The 12,286-nt window shown below is 44.3% G+C and overlaps 1 long non-coding RNA gene across 1 annotated transcript in view; it reads left to right on the forward strand.

Moving 5' to 3' along the window:
* The first annotated feature begins 442 nt into the window (after positions 1 to 442).
* Positions 443 to 12,286, forward strand: part of LOC123744983 (uncharacterized) — a 76,983-nt gene continuing 65,139 nt past the window's right edge. The window contains exon 1 of the long non-coding RNA XR_011223132.1: positions 443 to 793. This is a non-coding gene — a long non-coding RNA (uncharacterized lncRNA). The remainder of the gene's footprint in view (positions 794 to 12,286) is intronic.

The raw sequence follows: 12,286 nt of genomic DNA on the forward strand, positions 1-12,286 counted from the left end.
GATTATGTGCCTCTAAGGTCTTTAAACGATCTTACAGGAAAGACAACCTAAAGATATACCAACGTCCCACACACCTTCCACACTCGCACCTCTCATAAACCAACTGTTGCCGCCTCAAACTCTTTCCTATTTGATCACTATTCGTTTTTTTGTTTCTCCATTTCCCATCTTTGACAAATATGCAATGTCAAAAGTGAGCAAATAAAAGATTACATATCTTTATTTCCATTAATACAAAGTGATAAAACCACAATTGTGAGTGGGCGTGCGTGTCCATCCTCTCCTGTGCATGTTCCCCTGACGGATGTTCTCACTCTCGTGCTTGGAGCCAGTTACTCATCATCCAGCCTGGGTAATGCTGCCTCAAGAATGTTACTCAATGATTGAGTCTTCTCGTGCAGCGTTATGTGCTCAACTTCTGAGTATCACACTCTTTCATTCCTAACACTTAGCCCGTGTTTCTCTAGGCTATTTCTTCCGGTACACGATCGTCTGGCACCCCTGACACGATCGTCTGACACCCTGACACGATCGTCTGACACCCTGACACGATCGCCTGGCACCCTGACACGATCGCCTGGCACCCTGACACGATCGTCTGGCACCCCTGACACGATCGTCATCCAGGACGAGATGAAATATTTCGAGCAAAAGGTCGCTCTACTCTCTTCATGTTATCACAGTAAGCGTCCGCTCGACGTCACAAGAGGTTGAGGCCTCGTGAGCCGTCTCGGTGGTGTCTTCGTGATGGGTTTATACTGTGTGTGTTGTGTGTGGTGTGCGCCCATCTTTGGTTTGTATTGTGTATCTTCGTCCACGTTTGATTATAAAGTTTCAACTGCTTGACACCGCCTTTACAAAACATTTATTTGATGAGTCGTGTTGACTCACGAACTCATACGATGATATGAGATGTTTTGAATGTGTTGAGGTTCGCGATGTGCTGTAGCCACTATACAGTACATCCTGCCTCTCTGCTGTTTGACGTGAATCGTTGAAGATCAGATCAGAATAATTTTTTAATTTGCACATTATTTCTTATTATTTTTTGTTGTTATTTTTATTATGCGCCTGTACTTAAGCGCGGGCATTACTTGGTCATAATAACTAGTTTGGTCCTACAGTTTATTATTGAACTACGCCCTTCAAGTGACCAATATTTATATATTGGTCACTTATATTTATAAATATATAGGGAGTACCACCTCTGGTTGTCTTTGTAGGGACCCTCGGACCCGAAGAAGAGGATATGTAGCACCCGGGGGAGCCTTGTCGGGGCTCCCCCGTGCGCTCATATATTGTCTCCTTCTGCCTCCCACCATATGTTTGTACCATGTAATTATATTTTGTTTAAAACGCATATATATATATATATATATATATATATATATATATATATATATATATATATATATATATATATATATATATATATATATATATATATATAGGTGTATACTGGCAGCAGGTTTTCTTTCAAACATGTTTCATTGAATATGACCGCATATTCTGTATTTATTATTTTCTGGTTTAGGGCTTCTATCCCTCTAACTATTTTCTTAGCATCAGGGCTTAATTGAAATAGGAGTTCTCCAAAACTCATTTTCGTACTTTTAAGGTGAAGAAAAGAAGTGATTTACTATAGAGTGTATTACACTTATTTGTATAATTTGCACGACGTTTCGAACCTCCATGGTTCATTCTCAAGTGAACAGATCTTACAATACTAGTTGATTTTATACCCGCATTAGGTCAGGTGATAATACAATGAAGGTGAAAACATGGGGGGATACATAAGGGATAAACATAGGGGCTGCAGAAGGCTTATTGGCCCATACGAGGCATCTCCTATCTAAACACAAAGATTAATCCAGTGTAATTGGCCTGTTATGTTGGAGCCTGTTATGTTCCAACATAACAGGCCAATTACACTGGATTAATCTTTGTGTTTAGATAGGAGATGCCTCGTATGGGCCAATAAGCCTTCTGCAGCCCCTATGTTTATCCCTTATGTATCCCCCCATGTTTTCACCTTCATTGTATTATCACCTGACCTAATGCGGGTATAAAATCAACTAGTATTGTAAGATCTGTTCACTTGAGAATGAACCATGGAGGTTCGAAACGTCGTGCAAATTATACAAATAAGTGTAATACACTCTATAGTAAATCACTTCTTTTCTTCACCTTAAAAGTACGAAAATGAGTTTTGGAGAACTCCTATTTCAATTAAGCCCTGATGCTAAGAAAATAGTTAGAGGGATAGAAGCCCTAAACCAGAAAATAATAAATACAGAATATGCGGTCATATTCAATGAAATATATATATATATATATATATATATATAGGCGCTCAACGCTTCCTGTCACGAGTCAGGCGCTCAATATTGTCGCCATGACAACTTAAGGACTGAAACATCAAGCCACAGACGTACACAACACCCACTAAACTCTGGGGGGGGCCAGTATCAGTGTATACTTATACACTCAGTGTTGTGTACTGAGTGTAGGTAGTTAGTTTGTGCACTTCAACAGTGTAGTTATTATATGATATCATTGAGGAAATGTTGACAATGTTCCCTCATTACTGAGATGATGCTGGCTCCATCCTATGTTGGTCATGTGTATTGTGCACGCATGTATTCTATGTTAGTCATTGTATGTATTATTCAATTATTATTGTATGTATCATTGTATTAATATTGTGGATGTATGTATTCTGTTATGTGTAGTGTCTTTGTAACATATAAAACCGTTCACTCTATAAGTAACAAGAAAGGATTCTGTAATTTAGGATGTGATATTAGGCAGATCACTTGTTCCCTCTGTATAATACTGTGTTTAGAAACCAATTATGGCAGTCAACAAGACTTGGACGTCATTTCCATAATAGCATCACGTGATATGTCGCCTCAGTACTGGCTTACATATCAAGGCTATCTGTGATTAACAGCTGAACTATGTACTAATGAGTCCCTCCGTCCAATTAGCTTGTTAGCTCATTCGTTGTTCAATCACTATCTAATGGAGACTGAGCAGGCCTGGGCGCAGGAATTAGTGAATCAAACACAGGCAACCTTGAAGCACATTTACTAGAATGCTTAATTCTAGGGACCTGAATTAAGCCTATCATATCAGGGCCACCTGGTACTAAGATGTGTCAAAATGGTACTGTGCTTGTTCCACAAAGTCTAGTCAGCAGATCACCGTACTCACCTAGTTGTGCTTGCGGAGGATTGAGCTTTGACTCGTTGGTCCCGCCTCTGGTCCCGTACTGTAGGAGGTCTCGACCGAGTGGAGTTATTACTTCGACCGTTGACGAATGTGCTGACCACTGTAAGGAGGTGGTCTCCTTACAGAGGTGGTCGCTTGGTTGAGTCGTGAGTGAGAATAAAACGACAAGAAATCGGCGCTACCCAAAATAAGAAACTTTAAGACAATCCCTCGAAGATCAATTACATGGAAACCTCAGTTTTTATATAAGATTCTTCCAAAACAAAGATGAGAAGTAGTGTGTGAGTGTGGTGGGGGGACAGCTGCCACACACCACCAGCACCGCTACACTCGCGAGTCGATGCTAAAGATGCGGAGATGAAGAGGGAGCAAAGGAGGAGAAATAAATTGTATTAAATGATTTGCCACAACACTCAGTTGCCTTTGAAAGCTGGGAGGAGGGAGCGAGAGAAGGTGGGAGGAGGGAGAGAGGGAAGCTGGGATAAGCACACACGCAAACTGAGACAGAGAACGGAAAAGGGGAATAGAAAATGGAAAAAGAGAGACGAGGGGAGAGAAAGATAGATGGGGAGAGAGAGGGGATGAGTGTGCAAATAAAAACTGGAGAAATGAAGTGAAAATAGTGAGGGAGAATATAGACGAAGGAGACAGAAATAGGGAGTGTTGGAGGTAGGATATGGGAGGAGGTGAGGGAGGGAGATAGGGGAGGGAGATGGGGGTGAGGGAGGGAGATGGGGGTGAGGGAGGGAGATGGGAGTTGAGGGAGGGAGATGGGGGTGATGGTGGATATTGTTGATGTTTGGGGTGTTGACAAGTGGTGTGGTGGTGAGGTAAGAGAAGTGAGATAAGTGTGTGAGGGGAGGTGAGAGGTGAGGTAATGAGGGGAGGTGAGAGGTGAGGTGAGAGAAGTAAGAGAAGTTTGTGAGGGGAGGTGAGAGGTGAGGTAATGAGAGGTGTGTGAGGGGAGGTGAGAGGTGAGGACGGCGGTACAGTGACAGGGCAGACTGGGAATAGCAAAGAACAAGTTAATGAAGGAACAAAAACTAAATGAAGTTTAACAGAGAGCAAACCTTCTAGTCAGGAGTGAAGGGCAAGAATGCTTAAGGCGAGGGTAAGTGTTGGGGAGGGGTAAGTGTAGAGAAGGGTAAGAGCGCTCTCTCTCTCTCTCTCTCTCTCTCTCTCTCTCTCTCTCTCTCCTCTCTCTCTCTCTCTCTCTCTCTCTCTCTCTCTCTCTCTCTCTCTCTCTCTCTCTCTCTCTCTCTCTCTCTCTCTCTCTCTCTCTCTCTCTCTCTCTCTCTCTCTCTCTCTCTCTCTCTCTCTCTCTCTCTCTCTCTCTCTCATATTTTCCTATAGTGTCCACATCACTGAACATTGCTGGTTTTGACAGCCAGGTTATAAATGTTTCCGTCAGCTGTCCTCCCCACTCCCTGTTCTCCCTGCTCGGATGTCCTTCTCCATTTTCTGTCTTCCTTGCTTCCTGTCCTAGACAATTTCGGTCTAACCCACGCCCTGGGCTTGTGCTAACTGGAGACGGAATGATCCAGAGCACCTTAGCTCTTCTCTTTGAACATGAAGCACTATTTCCATGTGGACCTTCCGGAATATATACCTCGGTTATCCTCCTAACCTGAGTTAGTCCCCCACTACCTGTGTTGTCGTGAAGAAGCACCAATTAAGCTCCCTGTGCATTCCATTTTCAAAACATTGCTTCCCCCTAACACACACTGTGCTGTTTATTGCTGGCTGCTCCATATTGTTCTCTTGTTGTGGTGTTCTCGGTGTCTGCGGCAAGACGAGCCTTTGTGTTCATCATTTGCAGGTAACTCTTTTGACAAAGTCTGTATTTTTTCGATATTTAAGAGTTTAGTATGATCGAGCGATAGTGTGCGTGTGTGGTAGCTTGGTTGTATTCGTGTAAGTTATAAAGTGTATGTGTGTGTGTGTGTGTGTGTGTGTGCGCGCAAATGCGTGTGTGTGTGCGCGCACGTATGCGTATGCATGTGAGTGTGTGTGTGTGTATTACTATTTGCATTTACTATTTGTGTCTGCAGAATCGAGCTATTTAGCTCTTGGACCCCGCCTTTCTTGCCAATCTATTTTTCCTCTATTATGTCTACTTCATATATTTCTCTCTCAAACTCACGCACACACACGCTAGTGCGTGTCCGTGTGTGTGTGTGTGCTCGCCTAGTGCTCACCTAGTAATGTGTGTGCGTTTGCACGTTATTTGTCGATTTGCGTTTGCAGAATTGAAATTCAGCTCTTCGATCTCGCCATTCCAGCCGACGGCTGTCTAATGCAATAAATCCCGACCCATCATATCGGCTTTTCAAATTCTAAATGGAATTCAGTTCAACTATTTCCTAGTCCAGCTAATTCCATCTGCAACTATTACGCTAAAGGAGTATTTTTACATCTGTGTAGTTTGTTTGGGTCTCCAGTTTCCATTTATATTCACTCGGCATATTGGTATTATCTATAAGTATTTCCTCTTTCCTCCTTGTTAAATCCTTCAGTGTTTTATCTCTCCCATCTACCCTATCTCTTCTCTTTTGCAGCATTCAGAGGTTAAAGATGTGAGAGAATGGTTTCTGTTGCTCACAGCTGACTCCAAGTGGCACATCGCTGAGCATCTGCATGTGCACTAGTGTCGTGCAGGTAGCCTTGTGCACCTACAGTGCACATAGCTGGTGCACAGTCTATTTCCCCTTATTACTGGACTAAAACATAGCTTGTTTGGTCTATAATGAGAGCCTATATTGCTTGCAGCATAGTGACACCGCGAGGGCCGTTGCGTGATAGTCAATGAGGAGATAAAAGGAGAATAGCAATTCCATTGTTAGAAGACATTACCATCTTAGAACGCTATTGAGGAGAGTATTCTGCCTCAGGTAATACACAGAGAGATTTTGTCAGGTTATCTTCAACGGTCGACTCGGAATCGGTGACGTACTCATGATGTCACAACCCACGTCACCACAAATTAGTCAGTCGCTGATTGGGTAATCCCACTGGAGCTCCCTTGCTCACCAGGTAAACTATTCCAGCCTAGGACATCAATCATAACAGATGTATGCTCTTTCTGTTAGTGGCCAAGGGTTAGAAAACACATAGTCAGAGTCCTTAGGCTGTCAAGTTAGTCGCAGCATCCTAATTCCTCGTAAATATTTTGTAAACGGCCGGAATCTCGTGTTATGTGAAATTTCGTCAAATTAAGTTGAGTGGATGTACGAGATAGCACGAGGGAAGACCAGAGGCAACAGTACTGTGAGAGGTGTACCACGGTGACCGTGTTGTATCTGTATAGTGAGATACAGAAAGTGTTCCACGAACGTTGCGTGTAAACCAGAAGTGCTGCCACAGAAAGTGTAGAGGTGAAGGGCCTTAAGGTTGGAAGGAAGAACCTTGACTGCTGCTACCACTCTGTTTTTCCTCGCTTGAACCAGTGTGTAGCCACTGAAAGCTGCCTGCTTGTTAACCCCTTCTGACAGGCGCACCTGTGACCCAGTCCAGCTGCTAGCGCCTCACTGCCCGCCTGCTACTGTGACACACTCGTCCACCAGTGCGCATCATGCAGCAGTTTAGTGCGAGTCTCATAGGTGCGTCTGTCTGCTGGCTGCCACGTCTGTGGTCTATATAGCTACCACATAAGGTTGTTGTGGAGACTTCTGTGAGCCTGACTTTCATACTCCAGTGTATCCTTGTCGCACCAAGAGATCGACATTATGAAGAGCAGCAGTTCAGACCTTTTGCGAGCTTGTTGTACGAGTCATTGGTATGACTCTGGGAGGCCGGCATACTGTAAGAACTAAACATTGTTTCATTGTGTTATTGTTTGTGTCGATCCTTTAACCAGTCGGATATTACTGACCTCAACGACTACCACACCACCAACAGGTGTGGGCTGCAGGTAAAGATAGACCCGGTGATGAACAAGAGATTATCTATGTGGTATCAAGATCGTTCCACCTGCCAAAGTGAATGTGGATTTTACACACACTCGACACATGCAGATGTATGTGAATGTTTAATGGACCGTCAGCCATTACAGGTCATTTGTGTTGATAGTGCATGCCATTATATTGACTGTCCGAGTATCCAGTTGGAACTCCTGCCAATTCCTTAGAACTGGCAGTGTTAGGAAAGCCATATCAGTGATTGTCTTAGTATGTGTTAAGACTGGTCCACCAGCGAACCAAGTGATCAGACAGTCGAGGCATCCCAGTGTTTCCCCTGAAGTAGTATTAACTTAGATGACACCAGTCTAGAGTAACGTAGCTCCCAATGTATTGGCATATAACATTTATTCACAAAACTTAAGCTTTCTGGTTGTTGGCATAAAACATTCTTTAAATACTGCCACTTGCATAGCTACCTTCACTACCAATTCCCATTCCAAGTTGCAGCACCCTGATCAACCAGGCTGTGACTCATACGTCAGGGTGCGAGCAGCCGCGTCTAACAGCCTGGTTGATCAGTCCGGCAACCAGGAGGCCTGGTCGACGACCGGGCCGCGGGGATGCTAAGCCCCGGAAGCACCTCAAGGTAAGGTAAGGTAACCCTAAAAGCCTTTGGTCATAAAGTTACAAATTTGATAATGATCCATTGAGAAGTCCTTTAACGTGCTTCTCTTGCATTGAAGTTGACTCTCGCGACTAAGGTGAATGGGGACTAGGTGAGCATCTTGATAATGACTGACCCACAGGGAGGACGCCTCACTTAACCATGTGCACCCTGGCCCCGTATGCTGCCTCTCATATTCGCTAAACTCAACCGGCATTTGGTGAAGCTGTCAGCCATTGCAAAGTGATGCATGCAACTGTAGTCAGGGAAAAGCAAAATTCCACATCGTATCTCATCGCTTATAGTTCTGAGTGTAGACTCGATGCAACTTTATGGACCTTTCAAAGTTTGTGACTTTTGAGGTGTTGGTGTGTGAGAATAACTCATTGATGCTCTTTGCTATTTATAATACCGGCCTTGTGCAAATAAATTTTGATACTGAAACCACCGTTGCTGGAAATTCCTATCGCGGTTGATTCCCGAGACGACACCCAAGTGGTTGCCGAACAATAGTTATGACTACTGCAAGACTCGTCCTCTGGCTGAGACTTCGAAGTGCAAGGCTTCGTATCTAAGGCTGAACGTTGCTCCAAGTGACCTAATAACACCAGCGAGGAGGGGGTCCGGCCCGTGTCACTTCCATACAGATTTATGGTAGCTTCGTGCCAGCGGGTTCATAACTCCGGACGGGTCTACAGTATCATTAGTGAATGTTATGTGTTCGTGCAGTTCACTGTTCTGATGAAGCTTTTTATTGTGTTGTCATTGTGGAGTTGATGTATTGGCGGCATTTGGTAAGATCCACGTGCCTGTGTAGTGTGTCGGTAATTTATGTCAAGTTTTAGATGCCTCGCATTAATCTTGCCATCCAATCTTCCAATCTTGCTGGTTAATTAGGACCATTTTGCCAGTTTCCCTCACCATTATTATTATTATTGACAAAATCGAGTTGAGAATGGTCCAGGATGGACCGAAACGTCGTCGTCCCTTCACTTTCTAGTGTATGGTCTTGTCAACATATTATTACAGTTTTTTAGAGAAGACTTGATTAAGATCTCTACCCGGCAATCCTTTTTAAGTTCTATTTCTTTGAAAGGTAAGTTTTAACTGGCAATAGTTTTCATGGTAAGGACTGACAGGACGATTATTGTATTCCAGGTATTTTACCTAAATGGTGACAGGTGTGAACACCTGCTGGTGCTCCAGGGCTGCTGTCATCACTGGCAGGTGTGTACACATGCTGGTGTGTGAGGGAGTGGGAGAGAGAGGGAGGGAGGGAGTGAGGGAAGGAGGGAGAGAGGGAAGGAGGGAGAGAGGGAAGGAGGGAGAGAGGGAGCGAAGGAGTGAGAGAGGGAGCGAAGGAGTGAGAGAGGGAGTGAGAGAGGGAGTGAGAGAGGGAGTGAGAGAGGGAGCGAGGGAGTGAGAGAGGGAGCGAGGGAGTGAGAGAGGGAGCGAGGGAGTGAGAGAGGGAGCGAGGGAGTAAGAGAGGGAGTGAGAGAGGGAGTGAGAGAGGTAGCGAGGGTGAGAGGGAAGGAGCGAGGGGGTGGGGAGTGACACAGAGGCAGCCAGGATGGGTCTGGTTGAACCTGCATTTAATTTTAATTAAAGTGTCACACACACACACTGGTGATGCAAATCGCTTGTCTGTTTGGTAAGTTGAAACTGGTATCGATGGTAAAGATGATGATAATAACTTACATTAATATAGTTGATACTTAAATACAATCTTACTCACTAGTTAACACACATTCTTTAATACATAAATAAGAAGTTAACGTATGTGTGGGACAGCGTATGAACTGCAGTCATTAAATTGGAAGCCAGATACAAGTTTTTTTAGTAAATATCACTGACTAGTTTATTATATTTGGGACGAAGCGGATAAACTCAACAGTAAGCGAACCAAAGTAAGTTTTGACGTTAAGGGAATATAATGTAGTGTAATCACTATGGTTCTCACGTGAACATAGACATCAGTGCCTCTCACTCCATCCTTTTGGTTTATGAGTGTGTTATAGTCCAATTAGTTATGTTCGTGCCTCCATCGCTCCCTTAACAATCGACTCGATAATGGTCCAAGAAAGACCGAAACGTCGTCGTCTCTTCATCTTCTAGTGTGTGGTTTAGTCAACATAGTCCAGTTATCTTCCACTTTCATCTCTCTTTCTCATTTCTATTGTTTCCATCCATCTCTTTCCTGTTCCCTTGCACATTTTTCACGAATCCTCTTCCCACTCTCCCTCTGTATACCTTCCCATCTCCTATACCTACTCCAACACTGTTTTCTTCTCTTGGGGCCAGATTTACGAAAGCATTTACGCAAGCACTTACGAACGTGTACATCTTTTCTCAATCTTTGGCAGCTTTGTTTCCAATTATTAAACAGTTAATGAGCTCCGAAGCACCAGGAGGCTGTTTATAACAATAACAACAGTTGAATGGGAAGTTTTCATGCTTGTAAACTGTTTAATAAATGTAACCAAAGCCGTCAAAGATTGAGGAAAGATGTACACGTTTGTAAGTGATTGCGTAAGTGCTTTCGTGAATTTAGCCCTTGATCCTTTCGTCTACTTTACTTGATCATTATTCCACACCTGTCTCATCACATTACCTTCCCATTGTTCATCTCTCCCCTCCCACCTGTTCCATGTATCCTCATCTGGCTACATTGTACCTCATTTTTCTGCCCTTAGCAATAACTAGCGCAGAACGTAGATGCTTTACTCGGCTGAAACACACAACAAATCCCACCGTCGTTCTACAGTGAGTGAGCCGCAAAAACTTTGAATATTGCACCATAAACAGCCGCAGGTGCGCCACCGGCAGCCACAGCTGATCACAGGCAGCCACAGCTGATCACAGGCAGCCACGCTGTTCCGCAGACAGCCACAGCTGTATCACAGGTGCGCGGCAGACAGCCACAGCTTCATCACAGATGCGCGGCAGACAGCCACACGCAGCAGTCACCAGCTAAGAGCAGCATAAGGGAGAACTCAGCCCCGCGGCTGCCATGAGACCTCCTCACACACCACAAAATCAGCTGAGAGTGTTCTGGCTTATCGTTAATTTGTCCTCCTGTTTCTGCTCCTTTCCTCCTTCAACCTCTTCCTCTTCTTCCTGCTCATTATACTGTTTCTCTCTCTCTCTCTCTCTCTCTCTCTCTCTCTCTCTCTCTCTCTCTCTCTCTCTCTCTCTCTCTCTCTCTCTCTCTCTCTCTCTCTCTCTCTCTCTCTCTCTCTCTCTCCATACGCGTCCTCTTCATGCTACTGCTGCTAATATGTCCTCCTTTGTCCCAATTTTCATTTATCTTTCCTCTTTTTCCTCTTCTCCTTTCTTCTCTTCCTCTCCTTTATCCTCTTTCTCTCCTTCCTCCTCCTCCTTCACTCTTCATTCACGAAGTTTAAAACTACGCTTTTAACACATTTTTAATTATAAAAGACATTTTTTTTTTAATTTTATTTTTACTTAGCAGGCATGTTCATTTTTATTTTTTTAGTTTTGTGTTTCTCGGATTAAAGGTTAATTTCCTGGTGTTAATAGTGAGCGAAGTTTATTTTATTTTTCTGGAATAGTTTTTAGTCTCCATAGTCTTGGCCAGTTTGGTTACACCACTCCAGTCTCGCCCTCCTACTCCTCCTCCTCCTCTTCCTTCCCTTACTGTTTCCTCCTCCTCCTCCTTCCCTTACTGTTTCCTCCTCCTCCTTCCCTCACTGTTTCTTCCTCCTCCTCCCTCTCACACTTGCTCTTCCTTCTTTTTCTTGACTCCTCACCTCGCCTTCGTTTCTCCAGCTTCCTCCACCCATCCCTCTTTCTTCCCCTTCTTCCTCCTCCTCCACACTCTTCCTCCTTCCCTTCTTCCTCCTCCACACTCTTCCGCCTCCACTACCTCTCCTCCACACTCTTCCTCCTCCACTACCTCTCCTCCACACTCTTCCGCCTCCACTACCTCTCCTCCACACTCTTCCGCCTCCACTACCTCTCCTCCACTACCTCTCCTCCACACTCTTCCGCCTCCACTACCTCTCCTCCACACTCTTCCTCCTCCACTACCTCTCCTCCACACTCTTCCTCCTCCACCACCTCTCCTCCACACTCTTCCCATGTAATCCCTGCGTGGCCACAATTGCCATAGTTGTCACGATAAGCGAGAAAAATGCCACGGATAATGCCGAGCTCCTGCCAGTGGCATTAATTCCATTTGCATCTGGCAGTGGGAATTTATGAGTTGTGAGGATCTTCTCGTTCTTATTTCCTCCATCTGCTCTTCCTCATCTTCCTCCTCATCTACTTCTTCCTCCTCTGTGAAGGAGCTGTAGGAATATCGGTGCACGTCTGAAGGAGCACTAATTAAGACTGTGTGAATCATCACACAGTCAATCAAAGTCAATCAATCAAAATCTCATCAATCATCAAAGTCTTAATTAGTGAAGCAAATGATTAGAGAATCATCTTATGGCCGCCTTACTGTTGAAGAGCTGCTGAGAGAAAG

This window comes from Procambarus clarkii, chromosome 57 (assembly GCF_040958095.1).
Source record: "Procambarus clarkii isolate CNS0578487 chromosome 57, FALCON_Pclarkii_2.0, whole genome shotgun sequence".
Classification (NCBI taxonomy): Eukaryota; Metazoa; Arthropoda; class Malacostraca; order Decapoda; family Cambaridae; genus Procambarus; species Procambarus clarkii.